Source organism: Myotis lucifugus, unplaced genomic scaffold, assembly GCF_000147115.1.
Source record: "Myotis lucifugus unplaced genomic scaffold, Myoluc2.0 scaffold_176, whole genome shotgun sequence".
In the NCBI taxonomy this organism is placed as follows: Eukaryota; Metazoa; Chordata; class Mammalia; order Chiroptera; family Vespertilionidae; genus Myotis; species Myotis lucifugus.
The window spans coordinates 946,662-969,118 of record NW_005871224.1 but is presented as its reverse complement, the minus strand read 5'-3'; the positions used below and the strand labels follow the sequence as shown (position 1 = coordinate 969,118).

Below are 22,457 nucleotides of genomic sequence, written 5' to 3'. Positions count from 1 at the left end.
GATGCAGTATCTTATTAAACATTCATTTAAAATGGTTTGCAGCCTAGCAAAATTCCTATGTGTGGTTGAGCATTTTCCCAGCCACTTCTCAGTTTGGGGGTTCTTTCCTGGCATGAAAAAAGTAGGGAACAGCTGTGCCCTGCCACGAAGGGATGGGCCATTTCAGAACTGGAAAGGGACTTAGAGTCTACGAGAACACCCTGCAACTTTCCGATGAAGTGACTGAGGCGTAGGGCAGTTAATGACTGGGCCAAGACCACACAGTGGGTGATGGAACTAGATCTCTGGTTTTTTTGGTCCTAAGCTGTAGATCTCACATTCTACCAAAGTCAAGCCTATTCTTTGACTTTGTCATCCCATCTGCAGGGGGGTCAAGGAATTTCATTTTATGGGAGGTACTGAGCCATGGAAAGGTGCAGCAAATCAGAGTCCACAGAGCTTGCACATAAGTGTCTAGCTGGAGTGACCAGCCTTCTGATAAAGATATTAAAAAGGAGGAGAACAGCGGTTTCCAGCAGGGATTTTAGTATCTTAAGTATTACCACCAATACCTCCTCCCTTCTGAAGTTTTGACCAAAGGAGTAATACACAGAAAACAATAGCCATATTGAAAGTGAAATTTCTGGATTGAATAAGGCCCAGCACAATCAGTGGAGAAATCTGATAAAAGCTGAATTAGAGAAGGTGGCTGGAGGCTCACTCAGGCTGGGATGTCAGAGCTGGCAGGTGTGTGGCTCAGGCTCTCTCCTGACTCATACATCCGACCGCAGGCACAGCAGCAGGAACAGGGAATGGGCTCATAGCTGAGCACTCCCTTGATAGGCAGTGACCCTTCCCACTGTGAATGGCAGGCTCTGACTTACTACCAGCAGCTGTTCCTCTCTTGAACAGGGTGTAAGGAAGAGAGTTTTGAGAAGTCCAAGAGCTATGGGTGGAAGCATCCTCCTCTCCTGTGGAGTGAAAATTCCTTCTGGGGATTGGACAAGAGAGTAAGGAAGAAAAGGGATGCCCTGGCCAGGTGGCTCAGTTGGTTGGAGAGTCATCCGGTACACCAAAAGATTGCAGGTTCGATTCCCGGTCAGGGCACATACCTAGGTTGCAGGTTGGATCCTGGTCGGGGCCCTTACGGGAGGCAACCAATCAATATTTCTCTCTCACATTGATATTTTCTCTCTCTCTCTCTAAAAATCAATAAAAAAACAGCAACAACCATATTCTCGAGTGAGGATTAAAAGAAAAAAGGAATCAGGAAATGCCAGGAGAGAGATGAGAAAGAACATTTTCAGAGAAATCAAGATTAGAGAGAGATTTAAGGGGGGGTGGAGAAGAGAGGAACAAAAGATCCCTTGACTCAAAAATGGTGAAGGAAATTGTATATTCCTCATTGCTGGGGCTTTCTGAGTTGGTCTTGATGGCAGGGAATCAAATATGTCAGTAGGGATAATATTGGGGTACATGTTGGGCCCCACATATGGAATGTGCTTCTGATACTGAGAAGGATTGGGTTAGAGAGTGGTATTTTGAAAAACCTGGATGTGTTAAAAAAAAAAAAAGAGATCGTCTGAGACATGAACAGCCTAGTAGCACATCAAGTTGGCTAGTGCCTTTGCCACCTGTTTCTTTTGGAGCTGAATGCTGAATGCTGAACGCAGTTTGTTTGGCTCTGAAGAAACAGACCACCTTGCTTGGTCGGGCGTGCGAGTGGTGTTTATGGCCACAAAGTCTGAACCCCTGACAAGGCCTCCCTGTTTCCGCCTGTGATGACATTCACTTGGTAAAGCCCAGAACATAACTGTGTTTTCGCTTCGAAATTGATAACGCGATAGTGCCCCCGTGGATAACCATGGCACTTACGTCGATTATCAGTTACATTGAATACCTCTCCCTACCATTTTACCTTTCCCTCAGTCTACTTGGCCCTTGAAAAAAAAAATAGAAAGTTTTATAGTAATTGAAATGTGTCAAGTGACAGATTTTTGTGGTGTTAATTGAATTTACAGTGAAGATGTTAATTTCTGCTTCTATCTGTGGGTGGTCTTGAGATATAATTAAGTTAGAGGTGGGAATAATGATTGATGTACATAAGTTCTAACCACATCTTGGTTTGGCTATTTTGATCCTGTCCAAGTGGAATACATGGAAGTTGCAGTAGCAGTCCCTATAAATCAAGCATATGCACCAGTCCTATATGTTTCTGCTGTGTCCTTCCCTCCTCCTTCCCTGTCCCTCTTATTTCTAACTTTTTCATAGGGGAAAAGGCAAGGCTCACATGTTAACTACATCTATTCCATGTGGGTTAATGCTTTAGATGTTATTTCCTCATCTCCTCCACTAGAGTGCAAGTTCCCTGAGGACAGATATTTTTTTTAAGTACGTTTATGTGTATGTGAAATAACAAATACTCCTTCTCTACAGACAGTTTATAAAAACGTCTTTTCATTGCAGAGTACCTAGAAAATGCATTAACATTTAAAGAAGAAAATAAAAATCTCCCCCTAAATTCTATCATCAGGAGTAACCACTGTTGACACTTGGGTCTATTTTCTTTCAAGCTGTGTTTGTTTAGTTATAAATTCAGGGTTATACTGTCTATATGGTTACCTTTATTGTACTTTGCACTCTGTGGCTTTCTTTGTCAGAAGATTCAGTTTTTCTTTAATTCTGGAAAAAAATCTCAGCCATTATCTCTTGGATGTTTCCTCTCCAACATGATCTCTATTGTCTTCATACGTAGCTACTCCATCAATCCTCCATGTACATTAACTTAAACATTTTGCCCCCTAGTTCTCTATTTCTCTGTGCTCTGTCTGGGAAGGTTTCTTCAATTCTATACTCCAGTTAACCAGCTCTTTTCATTCGTGTCTGGTCTATTGTTTTGCCTATCTGCTAAGTTTTTCATTTCAACAATGGTTTATTTTATTTCCAAGATAAATAGCTAGTTTCTTTTCATGCCTTCTCACTTTTTTTGATTTATAAAAAGCTCTTCTTACCTTGTGGATGTAAATACCACCTCTGTCTCTTTGAGGATTTAAAAAATACTTGTCATAAAGTCCTTTTCTGATTGTTCTAGCATCTTTGTTTCTTCAGGTATGAATTCTTTTATTGGGCGAGTCTGATCATTGGATGTCCTCAGATATTCCCTAATTTGTGTTTGTAACTTATTTGCAAGGCAGTTTTAAGTATTCTCCTGCCCTATATCTGTAAGGGTGTGTGCTTTTAAATCAGAGCTCATATCAACAGCTCAGGTCAGAGCTGTCTTCCTGTGCTGCATACCCTATGGTGCAAGCTTGGGTCCCAGTCTCATGTGGATGGCTTAATTTTGGCTCCTTGACACAGACAGGAGCATGCTTTTTGGCTGTGACTCATGGTGGACGGTGCAGATGTTTCAACCCCATTCATAACAGCATGGTTCTGTCCATCATCCCCTGGTGGATGTTGGGACTTCTGCTCCCATGGCTCATAATGGACCCATCCGTCCATGGACCTTGTGGCTTTGATTTCTACTTAAAATTGTAGAGTCCCTTCTTTTGGTTCATTTATTTTTAGGGAACCCTTTCTATTTTTTATCTGATTCCCTGTGCTTATTTCCAAGTACTACTATGTAAATTTTAAAATATCTATAAATTTTATGTTTTAGGAGTAGAAGAGGGAGGTTATTGAGTGTGTTCATTCTGATTTTGACTCAGTTATATTTCACAACCTGCTTTTATTTTTTCAAACTCGATTATATATTCTTGGAATTTTCCCTTATCAGTAAGTAGACTTTTCAGACAGGATTTTAAGTGGCTTCAGAGTATTCTGTTTATACCATAATTATTTTAACTGTTCTTCCTTATTTTCTACCTTTTGTAAGTTTAATTACTAGTCCACATGTGTGTTCTTTCTGGCAACTTGTGCTGCCCTTAATCTTTGCATTTGTTACTTGGCATATGTTTGTTGATTGAATGAACGAAGCCATTGGTTCTGTTGCCAGCTTGCTGCAGTTTCTGGGCGAACTTACCACCCTGTGGTTCAGGGCTTTCCATGCAGTGTTTGTTCCCTCAATGCTGACTCATTTCATAGGTGTGTGCCAAGTCTCCTCTTCTCTCTAGTGGGAAGATAATTACTAGCCATCTTAGGGATTAACAGAAATTGGGGGGTTCCAGACAAAAGGCCGTGTAGCGCTGCTGAGTAACAGATCATCAGCAGGAGGTGGAAGTAGGTGCCCTTGTAACCCGGCAGCTCTGGAGTTCGGATGTGAGTGATGGGCCTTTCCATTAAACACTAAAAGCTCATGGGAAGGGCCGACATGCACATCAGAATGTTGGTGGAGCTCACTCAGCTCCTACTGCGGAGGCAATGGAGGCATCGGGTAGTTCCTGGGAGCGGGGAGGCCTATATTTAGCCTACGTGATGAGGCATGTCAGATGCAGTCATCCACTCCTCCTCACATAACTCATTCGGGAGCAACAGGCATCACCCGAGAGGCATGACTAACTTTCCCAGTGAGCCCGGGGGTCATTGGTAATCACAGGGACCCTTGGTAACTGTGGTCTGGTGGATTTCAAGGGAGGAGTGCTTATCTTCTTGGTAGCCTCAGGTGGAAAATGCTCCTCAAAGTAGAGTGGGGAGGGGAGGGGTGAAGGAGGAGGATGGGTGGTGGAGAAGGGTGTGGAAAGAGTGGAAAGAGACAAAAAGAATCCTGTTTTTTTAATGAGTTGGTGGTTTCTGATAAGGCCATGGGGTCATTGAGAGGTTATGTTATTAACCGGTGTGTTTCCTTTGTCCGACACTCCTCCTTATTATTCAAATTTAAATTGCTTGCCAACATTTTAAAGTTAGTTGCCAACATTTAAAGACATGACATTTTTTAAAAAAATCCAAATTTCATGATTCTTTGAAAAAAATCAGAAGGCCTGATCACACTGGGCCCATGTTTCCCGTGGCAACAGTGGGCTGGAGATAAACAGCACCCCTCCCCCTCAGACAGCGCAGGCGCTCTTTCTCTTCTCTCTTTAGTCCTCAACTTGCCCACTTCACCCTTTGTGCTGTGGACTTGGTCCTGAAGGCATTGGGCTTGAGATCCTCGATGTAGGAGGTGGAGAAAATAGCTGTTCTTTGTTAGGAGGCCTTGCCTGGGCATCTCCTTCCCTCCCAGGGGCTGCTCCTCGGTTGTGGCTAATTCATAGTGTGCATGTGGCCACGATGCTGTGTTCACTGCTGCCACCAATGTAGTATTTTGTCCTTTTAAGCCCACAGGCCTTCAGTCCTTCTCAACCAACCACTCGAGTCGGAAGATCCCAGAAAACCTTAGACCAGTGGTTCGAACCTTCCTAATGCCGCGACCCTTTAATACAGTTCCTCATGTTGTGGTGACCCCCAACCATAAAATTATTTTCGTTGCTACTTCATAACTATAATGTTGCTACTGTTATGAGTCGTCATGTAAATATCTGATATGCAGGATGTATTTTCATTGTTACAAATTGAACATGATTAAAGCATAGTGATGAATCACAAAAACAATATGTAATTATATATGTGTTTTCCGATGGTCTTAGGGGTCGCGACCCACAGGTTGAGAACCACTCCCTTAGACCAAGAGTCTGAACCTTAGGCTCTCCGGAGTGAGCTCTACCAACATTCTGAGGTGCATGTCTGCCCTTCTCGTGAGCTTTAGTGTTTAATGGAAAGGCCCATCACTCACATCCGAACTCCAGAGATGCCGGGTTACAAGGGCACCTATTTCCACCTCCTGCTGATGATCTGTTACTCAGCAGCGCTACACGGCCTTTTGTATGGAACCCCTCAATTTCTGTTAATCTCTAAGAGGGCTAGTAATTATCTTCCCACTAGAGAGAAGAGGAGACTTGGCACACACCTATGAAATGAGTCAGCGAAATGAGGGTTTGAAGTGATATTATCTCTATGTCCCCTTCCAGCTCTGAAAAATTGATGGCCTTCAGGAAAAGGCTGGTGAGAAACATACGTATCTGTGAGCAGTGGTTGTTTTTAGGTGGTAAACGCATAGCTGTCATAATTTTTTAAAATTAAAAAATGTCATTGCAGCATGGTTAATAAGTTGGATCTCAAATTAGGGTGTCTGGGTTTCAATTCAGAGTCCATCACGTATCTGCTGGGTGATCCTAGGCCAGTTCCTTAAGGGCTCTGAGCCTCGGTGTCTTCATCTTTAATATGAGAATAATAATAGTACCTACTTCATAGAGTTGTGCGATTTAAATGAGATAATGGATGTAAAGTATGTAGCACAGTGCGTGACTTGTAATAATAAATACTTACTACAGAAATTCTATGTATTATGTCTATATTTTGTAGTTTCTATTTTTCTCCAGTGTACATGCACTCTTTAGTAACCAGAGGAAAATGATGAAGGGTGAAGAGGGAATCCCCTGCAGGAAGCTGGGAATGAATTCCACAGAACCCTTAGGAATGGAGAGTCCAACATAAAATGACTCAGACTTTCGTAACTGGGACTACCAGAAGCTTCCTTTGAGTTCTTTGCACTTGCCATGAGCTTTATGGCAAACTGAAGACTAATTATGGCCAATGTCTGTAAGCGGAGACTGTCTCAGTGACCTTTGCAGTAAATAACTCCACCAATTGGATCAGATGCTTGCTCGGGGCTTAGGGATCTAGGGCGTGACCATATATAGTTTTTATTTCATCTCTGCCAAGGATAAAGTAACTCAGCGATGGCCTGGGGAACCTGGCAGCCCCAGGGACATGATTAAAGAATCCCTTTGTGCAGATGAGAAAATAAAGGTCCTGACTTTTGCAATGATTTTTTTTAGTTACACAACCAGAATCCAGGTCTTTGGGGGATTATTCTTCTGCTTTTATTTTATTGCTCTTTCAAGTGAATCATTCTGAATGCAGTTAGTTTAGGGAAGGGGCTTAGATTCAAGAGAGACAACCGATTTTGATGTTAATATTTTGGTTGTAACTAAAATGATTAAGACGTTGGGTGATGGAATGAAAATTCAAAACTGCCTTTGCAGATTGAAATGATGAGCCCATACTCCAGACTGCACTGGCGGGTTTAAGGAGGATTTGCACTCTTGCAGGAAGCAGATGTGGCTTTCCAACTAGAGTTGAGAATGACTTTTGCAAGGGTCATGAACTAGTGAAGTGCCTGCTGAATCTGGCTCATGGATGCATTAGTATTTTATTTCCCACCACAGTATTTAAAATGCTTGAATTTTAATGTCTTTAGATGAGGCAAGCATTGTCAAGTTCACTAGAGCCCTGCACGCTCGCTGTTATTTCATATATAGCCAGATTCACTTTTTATGCTAACTGCACGGTCTCTATAATCATTTGTGATTGTGACCCCCCTGCCCCCCCAGTCACAGGGGGTTTTATTTGTTATGTGCTTATTGTTTTGCATTGAGCAGATGCTCCTCAGATTCTAAGTAGTGATATGGCTTTTTAAAAAGTGAAGTCCATATTTTTAGAAAGATAATGTCAGAATTAGGATTATGATACCTCCATTATACCTTCATATATATATATATTGATTTCAGAGAGGAAAGGAGAAGGAGGTAGAAACATCAATGATGATACAGAATCATTGGTCAGCTGCCTTCTGGGGATGGGCCCTTGACTGGAATTGAACCCGGGACCCTTCAGTCCGGAGGCCAACACTCTGTCCACTGAGCCAACCAACTAGGGCATACCTTTTTATATTGATAGGAGTGCTTTCTGCTGCAAGTAACAGAATATTTGACCAACAGTGGCTTAAACCATTAAGCTATTTAGGATTTTTTTGTTTAACAAGGAGCCCCAGGTATGGTTTGGTGACTTAATAACCCACCAAGGAGTCAGGTCCTTTTCACTTTGCCTTCCTCAGCTGCTGGTTCCTCTTGGTTACAAGAGGGCTGCTTCTTTCCGGCCATCACATCTTCACATGCCAGCCTTTAAAACAGGAAGAAAAAAGGATAGAAAAAAAGCTTTTTTTCTTGACTCTCTATCCTTCCATTTGAGTAGACTTCCCTTACATTTCATTGGCCAGCACGAGTCACATGCCACCCCCTTGAACATCACTGGTAGAGAATAACAATCAGGATTTGTCTCCAAGAATGGATAATTGCCACTGAAGCAACATTTGCTTCTGTTAGCAGGGGTGTAGGAGCAATGGCCAAGTGGTATAACACCATTACCTGTAGACTGGACTTATTTCGGGTGTGGGGTGGGGTTTGATATTTAAAGATGAATGTTGAAAAATTGCAGTTTGTCCAGAGGAAGAGCCTTCAGGATTGTGTGGGATCTAAATGACCTAAGAGTCTCAGAAGAAATACTTAGGGAAGTTTATCCCAGAGAAGAGAAATCTCAGCGAGAATGTGTGAGAGAGGTTTCACTACTCCATAGACTGGTAGGGGATAGCCTTAATATTCTTTTGTTCTGGGGACAAAACTGCGGCCAGAGGATGAAATTAGAAGGAGTAAAGTTTCAGCTTGATATGGGAAATAAGCTTTGGAAATTTGGTCTCTGATAGAAAATTGTGATGTTTTATAGAAGAATAAATGTCTGTCAGATGTGACTGAGTGGAGAGTGACTGCCTGTCAAGAACGGGCTGGCGAGTTGGACTCACATTGGCCAGACGGGATTGGGTCACCTCTGAGGTCCCTTTTTTTTTTTAATCCTAACCTAAGGATTTTTTTTTTCTAGAGAGAGCGGAAGGGAGGAGGAAGAGGGAGAGATATAGATAGATAGATAGATAGATAGATAGATAGATAAACATCGATGTGAGAGACACATCAATTGGTTACTTCCCATACACCCCCACCTCCCCGACCTGGACTGGGTATTGAGCACCAATCAAGGTACATGCCCTTGACCAGGAATTGAACCTACAACCCTTTTGGTCTGCTGGCCAACACTGTAACCATGGAGCCAAACTGGCTAAGGTGCTGAGGTCCTGTTTAACTCAGAGACTCTGTACCTCTCAAATCCTTGAAAACAATTTTTTTACAGTCTCCAAGTCCTGGAACTTTAGGCCCTTGGATTTGGCTGAAAACCAACATCCCCACTTTCTGCAAGTAGATGAGTGATTCAGTTTAAATTTGCCTGGCATGGGGGAGGAATTTATGAGCCCTGCATCATCGCCTCAAATCCCCAAAGGACTTTACATCATCCTGAAGGGTAGATGATATTTGAAAAGCAGAAAACCTATGTAGGTATATGTCAACTCTCACACACATATATAAATATAAACATAAGTAGGTCAGCCGGCATCATATTTACTAGTGGAAGTGTTTTTGGCCAAGAAGCACATCTACAGAAGACGGTGTTTAGAATAATTGCCACCGATCTCCAAATGGGAAGCATTTGCAGTTGCATCCAGTTCATCATGATTACTTATTAAAGTATATTTACATTTTTTGACCATCTTACTGTAGTAATCCTTTTACATTCTAAAGAGATAGACTGAACCCTCTCTGACTTTTCAGTTGTCAAATTATTCTTTTTTTTGGTCTGTTGTACCCGCCTGTGTTTTGAGCATTTGCTTAGGGCAGAAAATGCTCTGGGGACTATTCTGTTGTTTATCTACTTTCCCTAATTTGCCCCTCACATCTTCCAGGGAAAAGCAGAACCTGAAATTGCTTTCCAAATGCTTTGTCTTTCCATTCAAATTTTACAGTGTTCTGTATAATGAAAATGGCTGTGTTCTTTCTAATTATTTATTTATTAGAAAGAGCTAATCATGTGCAGAGTAAAAAACGAACAAATCCCAATTAATAGCATTTAGAGAAAGGGTATTTGCTCAATACTGCACAGCAGACCCTCAGACACACGTTCTTCTCCACGGAGGTGACCATGTTACTCATTCAAAGAAAAAAAATTAAATAGGAATGGTGGCTTGTTCCCATTTGTAATTTAGGTTGAAGTTGGTATGTGACAAGGACCTGTTCCTCTTTTAAATCTCACTGACCTGAAAGTGGTGGGTGATTTTCTGTTGCTCCCCAACTGTGCCTATTTCCCCAAAACAAAATAATGACCCATTCTAGAATATAGGATCGCTTCTGAAAAGCTCTGGCACCTCAAGCTAGACCCACAGACTCACCCAAGTAATTGAAGATAGTTGGGGGTGGTGTGGGGGAGAGTCATGATCATTTTATACACTGATTAAAGCAACAGACCCTCCCCAGAGGAACCGCCTTTATAAGCATGCATTCCATATTACGTTCAGTTTTGGGGCTCACAGACCCTCTGAAACCCATTCATAGACCTTCTTAGAATTCATTAATTTATTGGTTTATTAATATGTTCATTCTTCAAACATTTATTGAGCCTGTACCCTGGGCCCAAATGTTTTATAGGTATATCTATCATCCAAATACTTGCTTTGATGTAACTCAGAACCTAGTTGGAGACCGGCCTCAGAGTGATGCATCTATGGTGCGGATGGTTTGGAGGGCTGTGCGAATATAGAGGAGGGCACCTCATTCAGAGGTCTGAGGGCGGGAATTTGTCAGAGAAGATGCCCTACAGGGCTGTGCTCTAGAGTCGAATTAAAGAACTCCTGAGCTAGAAGAGGCTGTCCCCTATGTGCCTGCCCTGCGGTCGCATCCAGCTCAATGAAGGATGAGCTGCAGAGTGGAAGAGGCTGGCTCACGGAGGACCAGACGCCAGTTTACAACCTGGGCCTTTCCCTCTTCACAGGCTCCTCAAGGCTGCCGGGCTCAAGTGTTGTTTGGATAGCTCCTGAATTTTCCTCTGGAAGGCAGGTCTCGCAATCCAAACGCTGAGCTTTTTGCCAATTTCTGTTTTGTTGTTGCAAACGGTGGAATGTCTCCTGCTCTGTTTCCTCTCTTCCAAATTAGAAAACTCTAGCCAAAAAGACCGAGTGGCATTTGAAATTCACATTGTCTTGCTTGTCTGTAGTTCTAGGGCTGAAAAAACCCCCACATATTTGCCAGGTGAATTGTTTTCAAGCTAAGATATGTGTAGGGCTGAGGAAATGTAGTATTGGCTGACTTGGGTGAATAGAGCCAAAACCACAGGAAGAGGGTGTTAAGCGGTATGAAATGACAGGCTTGCTGTGGCTCTGGTGATAGGTGACGGGCATGGCTTCCACCCATGGGATCTGGGAATGGTGGGCTTTGGGTGAAGCCTGAGCTTCATGGTCAAATTACACTTTAGTTAATTGCTGGTGGTTTTGTCTTGGTTAATTAGTACTTGAATGTTACTTGGCAGCGTTCAGAGAAAGACTTTAATCATGGAAAATTTCAAGCACATAAAGAAGTAGAGAGAATAGTATGATGAGTCCTCGTGTTCCCAGCTTCAACAATTATTATTCTTGTTTTATATACTTCATCACTCTCCTTACCCCTACCATGGGGTCATTTTATAGCAAATCCAAGACATCATTATATTTCATCTATTAAAATGTCAGTATAAATATGTATAATGTCAGAATAAATGTATCAGTATATATCGCAAAAAGATAAGAATTTTAAGGACTGTTAAAAAATAACTTCAGCTAATATGAGAGTAATCTCATGTGTGCACATTGGGAGGTTAGTGAGATTCAGAGAAGTATAAAGAAAATAAAAATCACCATCCATGGACAATTGTTAGTGACATTTCAGTATATTTCCTTCTAGTATTTTCTATACCTTATATACAAACACATATATACTATTGATTATATAATTTCACATATAGCTTTTAATTTATTTATCAGAAGCATTACAAATTATTTGTAAGCATTTTTATCTGCTGCATTTTCTATGATATAGAAACATCATTATTTACTTGATAATAGTACTTGATAATTTAGATTGCTTCACATTTGTAATTATGAATTACCTTAGCACCTAGCTGGCTTGGTTCAGTGGATAGCGCGTCGGTCTGCGGACTGAAGGGTCCCAGGTTCGATTCTGGTCAAGAGCACATGCCTGGGTTGCAGGCTTGGTCCCCAGTTGGGGGGCATGCAAGAGACAGCCAATCAATGATTCTCTCTCATCATTGATGCTTCTCTCTCACTCTCTCCCTTCCTCTCTGAAATCAATAAAAAATATTAAAAAAATAGCACCTCAGTGAACCCCTTCATAATGAAATGTCTGAATTACAGATTATTGGTGTTGAATTGAATCCTGTGGCTGAAATTACTGGGCCACTGTACATCAAGAATTTTAAGATTCTTTTTTTTAAAAAATATGTTATTGATTTTTTACAGAAAGGAAGGGAGAGGGATAGAGAGTTGGAAACATCGATGAGAAAGAAACATCGATCGGCTGCCTCTTGCACACCCCCCATCGGGGATGTGCCCACAACCAAGGTACATGCCCTTGACTAGAACTGAACCCAGGACCCTTCAGTCCGTAGGCCAATGCTCTATCCGCTGAGCCACACTGGTCAGGGCAAGAATTTTAAGATTCTTGATTTGTACTTCTAATTGGTGTCCAGAAAGATTGGAACCCTGGACACTTCCCATAGCTGTATTAAAGTGCCTTAGTCACCTAACTCCAGCCAGAACTTGAAACAAAAACTTTTCTACTAGAATCTCATTGTTCTAATTTGCATCTATTTTATGGTACCTGCTGTGGAATATATTTTAATTTAGTCACACTTCTTTGTTCTCTGGATGTTGCACAGTTTAACCTCTTTGAGATTTCTCATTGTGTAAATGGAAAAGCTCAAAAATGATGGAGTCCAATATAAAGTACAGTGAAATAATTTGAATTTTTAAAAATTAATAAATATTTTGAAGCCTGGCAGGGAGTTCTATGATTATTCATTCTTAGTCACCAGGCATTGCTCAACCGTTGTGTCTGTATCAATGTTATTTCAAGAATTGCTTTAAAATGTAAAATTTCTCAGTAGAAAATCATTTCGTGGAACTTGACTATTATGATTTGCCAGGAGGCGGTAGAGAACCATGTCTTAGCCCGCGATGTATTCATGTTGCCGGCTTTGTGGTGAGCAGTAGGAGTGTGAACCCATGGTTTGTTCCTTTCTCTAGAAAATTGAAGGCGGGATGAGGATGTCACAGTGACTGCCCTGAGATCGGAAAGGGATATTGCATGGGTGCCAAGGAATAACTGTTCTCCTTTGCCATGGTTCTGGGTGGGCCAGAAAGTGCGTTGCAAACACAAGTAGGAGGGACTTAGGGTTGATATTAACAGATGTGTGTGGGGGAGGATCTCCCAAATATTTAACCTCTGTTACAGCATGCCAATGTTATGGGCTGAATGTTTGTGTCCCCCCAAAAATTCATATGTTGAGTTCCTAACCCCCAACTTGATGGTGTTAAGAGGTGGGGCCTTTGGAAGGTGATTAGGTCATGAGGGTGGAGCCCTCATGAATGAGATTAGTGCCCTTATAAAAGAGACCCCATAGAGCTCTGTCACCTCTTCTACCATGTGAGGACACAGAAGATATCAATCAATGAAGAAATGGATCCTCACCAGACACTGAATCTGCTGGTGCCTTATTCTTGCATTCCAGCCTCCAGAACTGTGAGAAATAAATTTCTTTCTTTTTTTATTGCTTAAAGTATTACAAAGAGTATTACATATGTGTCTTTTTTTTCCCCCTGCCCTTGACAATCCCCTGGCCTCCCCTACCCCCCAGTGTCTTATGAGAAATAAATTTCTGCTGTGTGCCCTTCACCCCCATCTGTGGTGCTTTGTTATGGCAGCCGGACCAGAATAATGCCGAGAGGTTGGGAGGCACTTCAAGCTTCATCCCAAGCTTTCCTAGTGCTTTTCTTCTACTCCTGAACAGATCAGAACTCACACCCCCACGTACTCTAACACTGACTGCTGTCTTCTCCTGGTGGGGTTTCGGTTCTGGCAACGGGGCTCACACATTGAGGCACCGAGTCCTTGTCTTGGAATCTTTCCTAAAACACACAGGACTTTCAGGTTCAGTGTTTCCTAAAAATTGTTATTCAAATAGCTTTAGGGGGTGTGGTAGACAGGATCATGGTCCCCTGAAGATGTCCTAACCCCTGGAAACCTGTGACTATGTCACCTTATATGGCAAAAGAGACTTTGCAAATATGGATCTTCAAATGGGGAGATTCTTCTGGAATATGCGGTGGGTCCAATGTAATCACAAGGTCGTTATGAGAGGGAGAGAGGGTGGTGAGAGTCAGAGAAGGAGATGTGGTGACAGAAGCCGAGTTTGGAGTAATTGCCTTGAAGATGGAACAGGGGCCACGAGCCAAGGAATGCAGGCCACCTCTAGCAGCTGGAAAAGGTCAGGAAGCAGAACCTCCCCTGGAGCCTCCAGAAGCAACGCAGCCCAGTGACACCTTGATTTTAGCCCAGTGAGACCCATTTCTTTTTTTTCTTTTTAAAATATATTTTATTGATTTTTTTACAGAGAGGAAGGGAGAAGGAGTGAAGGAGATGTGGTGACAGAAGCCAAGTTTGGAGTAATTGCCTTGAAGATGGAACAGGGGCCACAAGCCAAGGAATGCAGGCTGCCTCTAGCAGCTGGAAAAGGTCAGGAAGCAGAACCTCCCCTGGAGCCTCCAGAAGCAACGCAGCCCAGTGACACCTTGATTTTAGCCCAGTGAGACCCATTTCAGACTCTGGGCCTCTGGGTCTGTAAGAGAACAAATCTGTGTTGCTTTCAACCACTCAGTGCATGGTAATTGATTACAGCAGCCGTAGGAAACCAACACCGGGGGAGAATCTGGTAAACACGATGCTGGGCAGGCTGTGCCCCACGTGGCCTTCTCTCTGTGCTTTACCTTAAAATTTATGCAGAGTATGTGTACCATCTCATACTGTAACTGCATTGGTATTAAGGCCAGACTAATTTCAAACTGACCTACAGATAGATGTGTCAACTTTTCTCTTCACCAAATAGTCAAGCAAAAGTCATGCTCCAGAAAATTCTGCCACGTTTATTCTCTGCACATGTGTACATCTGGACCATGCATGCCTCTGTCTGAGAAATGTAGGAGAGTGTGTGCTTTGAATTCAGACAACTCAAACTTACTAGCTCTGTGTCCTTGGGCACACCATGTAACCATTCTGAGCCTCAACTTTCTTATCTATAAAATGGGTTAGTAGTAATGCCAATCCTGCAAGGTTGCTGTAAAGATCAATAATTACCTGTGAAAAGTGTATATAGAGCACATTGGCACATAAAGCACATGGTGTAGCAAGCACTGTTCTAACACTAATACAGTCTACACATTAACACTTCTCGTCTTCGCAGCAGCATGGTGAAGTAGGTTTCTTTATTATCCCCATTTTACAGATGAAGGAACTGAGGCCCAGAGAACTTAAGATATATGTCTGAATTCACACAGTGGTAAGTGGTTGAGCCAGCATTTGAACACAGCTAGTTTGGCTCTTGGGCATGGTTTCTTAAACTTGGCACTACTAACATATTGGCTGAATAATTCTTTGCTGTGGGGCTGTCCTTTGCCTTGTAGGATGTCTGGCAGCATCCCTGGCTGCTCCCCACTAGATTCCAATAGCACTGCCACACCCCCAGTTGTGACAACACAAAATGTCTCCAGACACGGCTAAGTGTTCCCTGGGGGGCACGTTTGTCCCGGTTGAGAACCACAGCTCCAGGTTTGGAAGTCTGGTCACCGTGTGGTACTGTCTACACGGTGGTGTTTAATAAGTGAAGTTTTCATTGCACTTTGGGCCCCATGTTTTACTAAACCTTTGAAGCTCTAGCAGACTAGGGTCTCTTAATGCTCGTGTCTCTTTATCTAGGCAGCACCCCATGGAGTCTGTTCCCTATTTGGGGGTTGGTGTCAGGACCAAGAGGGACTTGGTGTGCGAGGATGTTAACACTCGGCGCTGGCTGCGCTGGCAGTGCAGGCGGGCTGCGGCAGCTTGAGTCAGGGCACCGAGCAGATTGCAGCAGGCAGACGCTGGTGCACATAGGCGCTTAATATTCTTTTCAGAAGGATGATTCATTTGCTCACACATGGCCTTCCTGGGAGTCGTCTGAACAATTAATGTGCCTCCACCAAATTATTCACAAGCAGTTGCCCCATCATTCTTGGACCTGGATGGGAGAAAAAGGGTCAAGAAATTCAGGATACCTGGGACAGAGAAAAGAAGAAGAACTAATCAATAATGAGCTTTCTGCTAATTGGGGCATTTCTCCAAAATACATCGCGATCATGTTTTATTTCTGAAAGGAATCTGTTAACGTTTAGGATTGATGAGGGTTAGTGCAATGGGCTGGAAGAATTCAGCAAAGGGGCCAAATCTCTGCTTCAACTGCACCAGGAAAGGCTCTGCCTCTGACTGTTCCTCAGACTCTGAGCAGCTGAATCACAAATTCAAATCCTCAGCCACACTGTGACCAGAGACTAGATGGATCTCTGATCCTACCCGTGACCAGGAGTCCTGTCTAGAAAGTACATTTTAATGAGGCCCGCCTGCATGCAGCCTTCTCTTTCGTTCCTAAAGCCACGTCTGGTGTCCTGCTTAGGGCAGAATTTCAAAGCCAGATGGAGTCTCGCCCAAGTCAATGTCCCGTTCATGGTTCATCTGCCCTTGGTCCACTGCCCTGTGTGATGTGTGTTGCTATTCACTTAGTTTGTGGAGACTGAATCCCACTTACATTTATGACTTCATCTTTCCCCTCTTTCTAGCACCCAGTTTTGGGGCAGGTAGGTGCCCAGATGTTTAAGTAAGATAGTGGCACAGTGAAAGGGCTAGGTCTAGGACGGTATTTCTTTCCCACGGCTGCTTTAACACATTGCCACAAACTCGGTGTCTGAGAATAGCACCCTTTCACTCTCTTGCAGCTCCAGAGGGCAGACATCTGAACTCGGGTCCACTGTGCCCAAATCAAGGTGTCGCAAGGGCGTGCTCCCTCTCGAGGGTCTAGGAGAGAATCTGTTTCCTTGCTTTTAGCAGCTTCTAGAGTGGCATTCCTTGGCGTATCACCCTCGCCTCCAACTTCAATGCCAGCAGCATAGCATTTTCCTTCAGTTGTCACACCTCCTGTAAGGACCCGGATGATTACATTTAGGGTCTACCCATGCAGCCAGGATAGTCTCCCCATCTGAGGAGCCTTAATTTCATAGCATCTGCAAAAATCCCTGTGGTCATTCAAAGTAACATTTACAAACTCGGGGGGTTAGGACCTGGATACCTGGGGGGCCATGGGTTAGCCAACCACAGGGACCATTATAACCGTCTCACTACAGGGGCATGCAGGATTGTGCTAAGGAGTTTAATTTGCTTCCCCATGGTACTAGGGTGAGCGTGGCGGGCAGGCTGGGCAAACTCTGCACCTCAGTTTTCTTATTTGCATGTGAGAAGGTTGGGCTAATGGCTCTTGTAGCTTTAACATCTTTCCTTCTTTTGGTGAATTCTATGCAATAAGAAGAGCAGGTTGTGTTGGAAAAATTTTGGAGCTTGGAGTTAGACAGACCTGGGGTTTAATCTGAGCTTCAGTACTCTTCCCTGTCAAAAGGAAATATATATATATATATATTCTATGAGATATTAAATTTATAAAATACATTTTTCCTTTTTTTTTTTCATCTCTCTTCTTGCATGAAATTGGACTGGGCTAAGGTCCACTCTGTGATAGAGGAGTCAACTTGTTCTTCAAGGTCAAGAGTCACTCCTACTTGGCTGCTGCTGATCTGCCTTCTGCCTGCTTGGTGGGGCCTAGGCCTCTCGACAGGTGAGACAGGGCCTTCCTCAAAGCATCCCTAGTAGCTGCCCTTCTCCAGATGTGGTCCTCCTTAGCTGGAGCTGTGCAGATGCTTCACCATCTGTACATGTGGTCCCAGCCTCTTGCTCTGGGTTCTTGGTATGCTTACTCCCTTGACATAAAGTAAAACATGCTGTACAGTGAGCCATGAGCACCTTAAACTGAACCTGCCTAGAACCAGTCCCCTTCTGCTTCGTCCCCATACTGGGTTTTCTCTCTCTGTCAATGCCTTCCCAGCTCTTCAAGTCATCCACACTGAGAAGGGAAAGGAAGGACAGATGGATGTTGAACCCCCGCATGCGCAGGCACCATAATTGCTGGCACAAACTTCAGAAAAGTGAAGGAAATAGAAGGAAAGTGAAGCCCAGAGAGTCACCGACACTTGCTCTTGGTCACACAGAGCTGGCACTTGAACTAGGTTTCCTGACTCCCCACCCTGTGCTTTTTCCACCAGAAGAGTTTCTTTAGGCACCTTCCCATGACACCTTCACAGAATTTTTTGGTCTATTTTGACTTTTTTTTTGTAGTAAGGCAGGCATAACAAAGTTTGCCATTTTAACCATTTTAAAGTGAACAATTAAGTGGTATTAGTGCATTCACAATGGTGTGCGACCATTGCCTTTTGTAGCCCCAGAACATCTTCATCACTCGAAATGGAGACCCCATAACTGTTATGCATTCACTCCATTCCCTCCTTCCTTTAACCCCAGAAACCACTAATCTTTCTGTTTCTATGGATTTAACTATTCCAGGTGGAATGGTGTCCTATCAAATGTGGCCTTTTGTGTCTGGCATCTTTCAAGTAGCATAATGTTTTCAAGGTTCATCCATTTTGTAGAATGTATAAGTACTCACTCCCTTTTATGGCTCAATAATAATATTACAGTAGTATTCCACTGTGGGGATGCATCACATTTGGTTTATCTATTCATCCATTGATGGACATTTGTGTTATTTCCACCTTTTGGCTGTTGTGAATAGTGCTGCTACCAATATGTGTGCACAATATTTTTGCTTGAATACTTGCTTTCATTTTTGGCGGGGATATATGCCCAGGAGTGGAATTGCTGTTATGGAAATACTACATTTAACTTGTTGGGGATGATCTTTTTTCTCCCCTCAATGCTTTTGTTGACATCATAAAAGAAAATAAATATATTTTAAAAGGAAATGTTATATCACTACCAAAAATAGAACCTGTTTTCCCTTGCCATAAGTAGAAGGTAATAGTAAACTAAGGAACAAACACATTCACACAAATTTAAAAAGAACAACCTCAAAATAAAAAAAAGCGGAAACATAACAGCACCATTAAAAGGCAACTAGCTGCTATTTTCTGCTAACCCTTAGCATATTTCGCTCTCCTTAAAGAGTAGATTAACAAGTGTTAGAAAGGTGTTGAAGACCTATTAGCACCAAAATGAGACTTCTCATTAATTAATCAGAAGGATTAAAAGAGAATCAGGGCTTTGGCTTGTTTGCTTTATTGTCAGCTAGTGCCTTGTCTGTGTTAGACAAAACCATCTCTGGTACCACACCTGGCACTCTGGTGTGTCCATTCTTCCACTACCCAACTCGTGGTGACCGCCTTCCTCTCCATGTCACCCGGTCCTTATCATCTTCCCCTTGGACTCTGACTCCAGTCTTCTAACTTTTCTGCCAGATGCTCACCATCAACCACCGCTCCCACCACCAAAGGGGACTCTGAGCATATTAACTCCCCATTCTTAGAGCTTTGGTGATATCTCCATTATTACCAGGGTAAAGTCTAAACCATTAGCCAGGTACCCAAGAAGCACCACAGTCTGCTCCCTATCACAGACCAGTTCTCTCTGTCTCCTATAATGACCCATCAGGTGATCTAGAGGGCTCACTCTTTCTTTTTTTAAAAAAATATGTTTTTATTGATTTTTAGAAGGAGAGGAAGGGGGAGGGATAGAGAGATAGAAACATCCATGAGAAAGAACCATTGATTGGTTGCCTCTGGCCATTGATTGGTTGCCTCCAGCATGCCCCCCTACTGGGATCGAACCCACAACCCAGGCATGTGCCCTGACCAGAAATCAAACCAGTGACCTTCTGGTTCATGGGTCAATGCTTAACCACTGAGCTACACCGGCTGGGCAAGAGAGCGCACTCTTTCTCCTACATGCCCCACAGTTCTAACTCTGTCTCTGAGTTCTTCTCTTCTTCCACCATCTTCACCTGTGTTGATCATCTTGGTTGATCTAACTCTCAGGGTTCTTAGGAAGATCAAATAAGGCATACAGAACCCTGAAAACCCTAAAAAGAAATACAGGTGCAAAACATGTCATTGCTAGTTCTGCTTTGTCTTAAGTTCTTGAACTTTTGAATGTCAAGGGCTCCCAGGTGCTTTTTCCATTTCTTAGGTCTGAATCAGTTGCCTTCCTTGCCTGCTGTGCCCTGAGTATCTTTTGTGGCACCTGACAGAAAGAATGGCCTCCCACATGACCGAATGTATTCCTATTTTTTAAAATATATATATTTTATTGATTTTTTTACAGAGAGGAAGGGAGAGGGATAGAGAGTTAGATCAATGAGAGAGAAACATCGATCAGCTGCCTCCTGCACACCCCCTACTGGGGACGTGCCTGCAACCAGGGTATATGCCCTTGACCGGAATCAAACGTGGGACTCTTCAGTCCTCAGGCCGACGCTCTATCCACTGAGCCAAACTGGTTAGGGCTGTATTCCTATTCTTTTTTAAAAAAAATAAATCTTTATTGTTCAGATTATTACAGTTGTTCCTCTTTTTTCCCCCCATAGCTCCCCTTCACCCAGTTCCCACCCCACCCCATGCCCTTACCCGCCCCCATTGTCTTCGTCCATAGGTGTAAGATTTTTTTCCAGTCTCCTGTATCCCCCAACCCCCTTCCCCCCTGAGAATTATCAGTCCACTCCTTTTCTATGCCTCTGATTCTATTATATTCACCAGTTTATTCTGTTCTTCAAATTTTTTATTCACTTGATTTTTAGATTCACTTGTTGATAGATATGTATTTGTTGTCATTTTGTTTATAGTTTTTATCTTTACCTTTTTCTTCCTCTTCTTAGAGAATACCCTTCAGCATTTCATATAATACTGGTTTGGTGGTGATGAACTCCTTTAGCTTTTTCTTGTCTGTGAAGCTCTTTATCTGACCTTCAATTCTGAATGACAGCTTTGCTGGGTAGAGTAATCTTGGTTGTAGGTTCTTGCTATTCATCACTTTGTATATTTCTTGCCACTCCCTTCTGGCCTGCATAGTTTGTTGAGAAATCAGCTGACAGTTGTATGGGTACTCCCTTGTAGGTAACTAACTGTTTTTCTCTTGCTGCTTTTAAGATTCTCTCTTTGTCTTTTGCCCTTGGCATTTTAATTATGATGTGTCTTGGTGTGGTCCTCTTTAGATTCCTCTTGTTTGGGGTTCTCTGCGTTTCCTGGACTTGTAAGTCTATTTCTTTCACCAGGTAGGGGAAGTTTTCTGTCAATATTTCTTCAAATAGGTTTTCAATATCTTGTTCTCTCTCTTCTTCTGGTACCCCCATAATTCAGATGTTGTACGCTTGAAGTTGTTCCAGAGGCTTCTTACACTATCTTCATATTTTTGGATTCCTTTTTATTTTTGCTTTTTCATTTGGGTGTTTTTTGCTTCTTCGTATTTCAAATCTTTGACTTGATTCTTGGGATCCTCTCGTCTGCTGTTGGGAATCTGTATAATATTCTTTATTTCAGTCAGTGTATACTTAATTTCTGATTGGTCCTTTTTCATATCCTTCAGGGTCTCACTAAATTTCTCAGAGGTTTCTAGAAGATTCTTGAGTAACCATAACCGTGGTTTTGAACTCTATATCCAGTAGTTTGCTTTCATCCATTTCTTTCATTTGTGACTTGTTTCTTTGTCTCTGCATTTTGGCTGCTTCCCTGTGTTTGTTTCTATGTATTGGGTAGCTGCTAATCTCCTTGAGTTGATATACTGGCCTTGTGTGGTTGGTGTCCTATAGGGCCCAGTGGTTCAGCCTCCCCAGTCACCTGAGGTGGATGCTCTTGGTGCATCTCTTTGTGAGATGTTTGCAGTCTTGTTGTAGTTAACCCTTGATTGCTGTTGGAATCACTGGGAGGAATTGACCTCCAGGCCAAATGGCTGTGGTGACCAGCTGTGTCCACACTGGAAGATCTGTTGCGTAGGAGACACCCTTTTGGGGCAGGACTTGCTTCAGTAGGGCTTTGGTGCTCACTGAGTCTGCCCCTTGAATGTGTCTCTTACGGATGTGAAGAGTTGTAATCCGTTACCATCTCCAAGGACGTGCAAGGTCAGCCATTGTCTGGGGCTGCCCAGCAGGAGCTACAGAGACATTTGCAGATTCCTCCCCTTTCTATGGGGTTTGGAATTGCCCAGACGAGGCCCAGCTGTGAAGCAAGGCCACTGCTGCTGCCAGGTAGTGGGCCTTTCTTTTGGAATCTCTGGGGCTCTCTGACCCAGCTGCAGTTTGTTTTAGGTGAAAGGACAGGCCATTCATATGCAAAAGCCGATGCACACAGCTTGGGTGGGGTTGTAAATTGGGTAGGGCGGGGTCTCTGGGAATCACCAGGGTGGAGCAAACAGCAATGGCTTCCCTGAACCGAGAAGCCCCTGGTTCTCCGCATCCCGCGCACCCGTGCAGGAACAATGAATGCTGCAAGCACCTCTAAGAGTAAGCCACCTTCACTTTCCTGTCCCAATGCCAGACAGTCCAGTTTCTCCCCATATGTGTCTGGGTCCCCCAGAGTCTCGCCTGTAACTGGAATTCAGAGC

The 22,457-nt window shown here is 43.1% G+C and overlaps 1 protein-coding gene across 2 annotated transcripts in view; it reads left to right on the top strand.

Annotated features, from left to right (window-relative positions):
* Positions 1-22,457, top strand: part of GRIN2A (glutamate ionotropic receptor NMDA type subunit 2A) — a 365,860-nt gene that overhangs the window by 3,911 nt on the left and 339,492 nt on the right. The window lies entirely within an intron of this gene.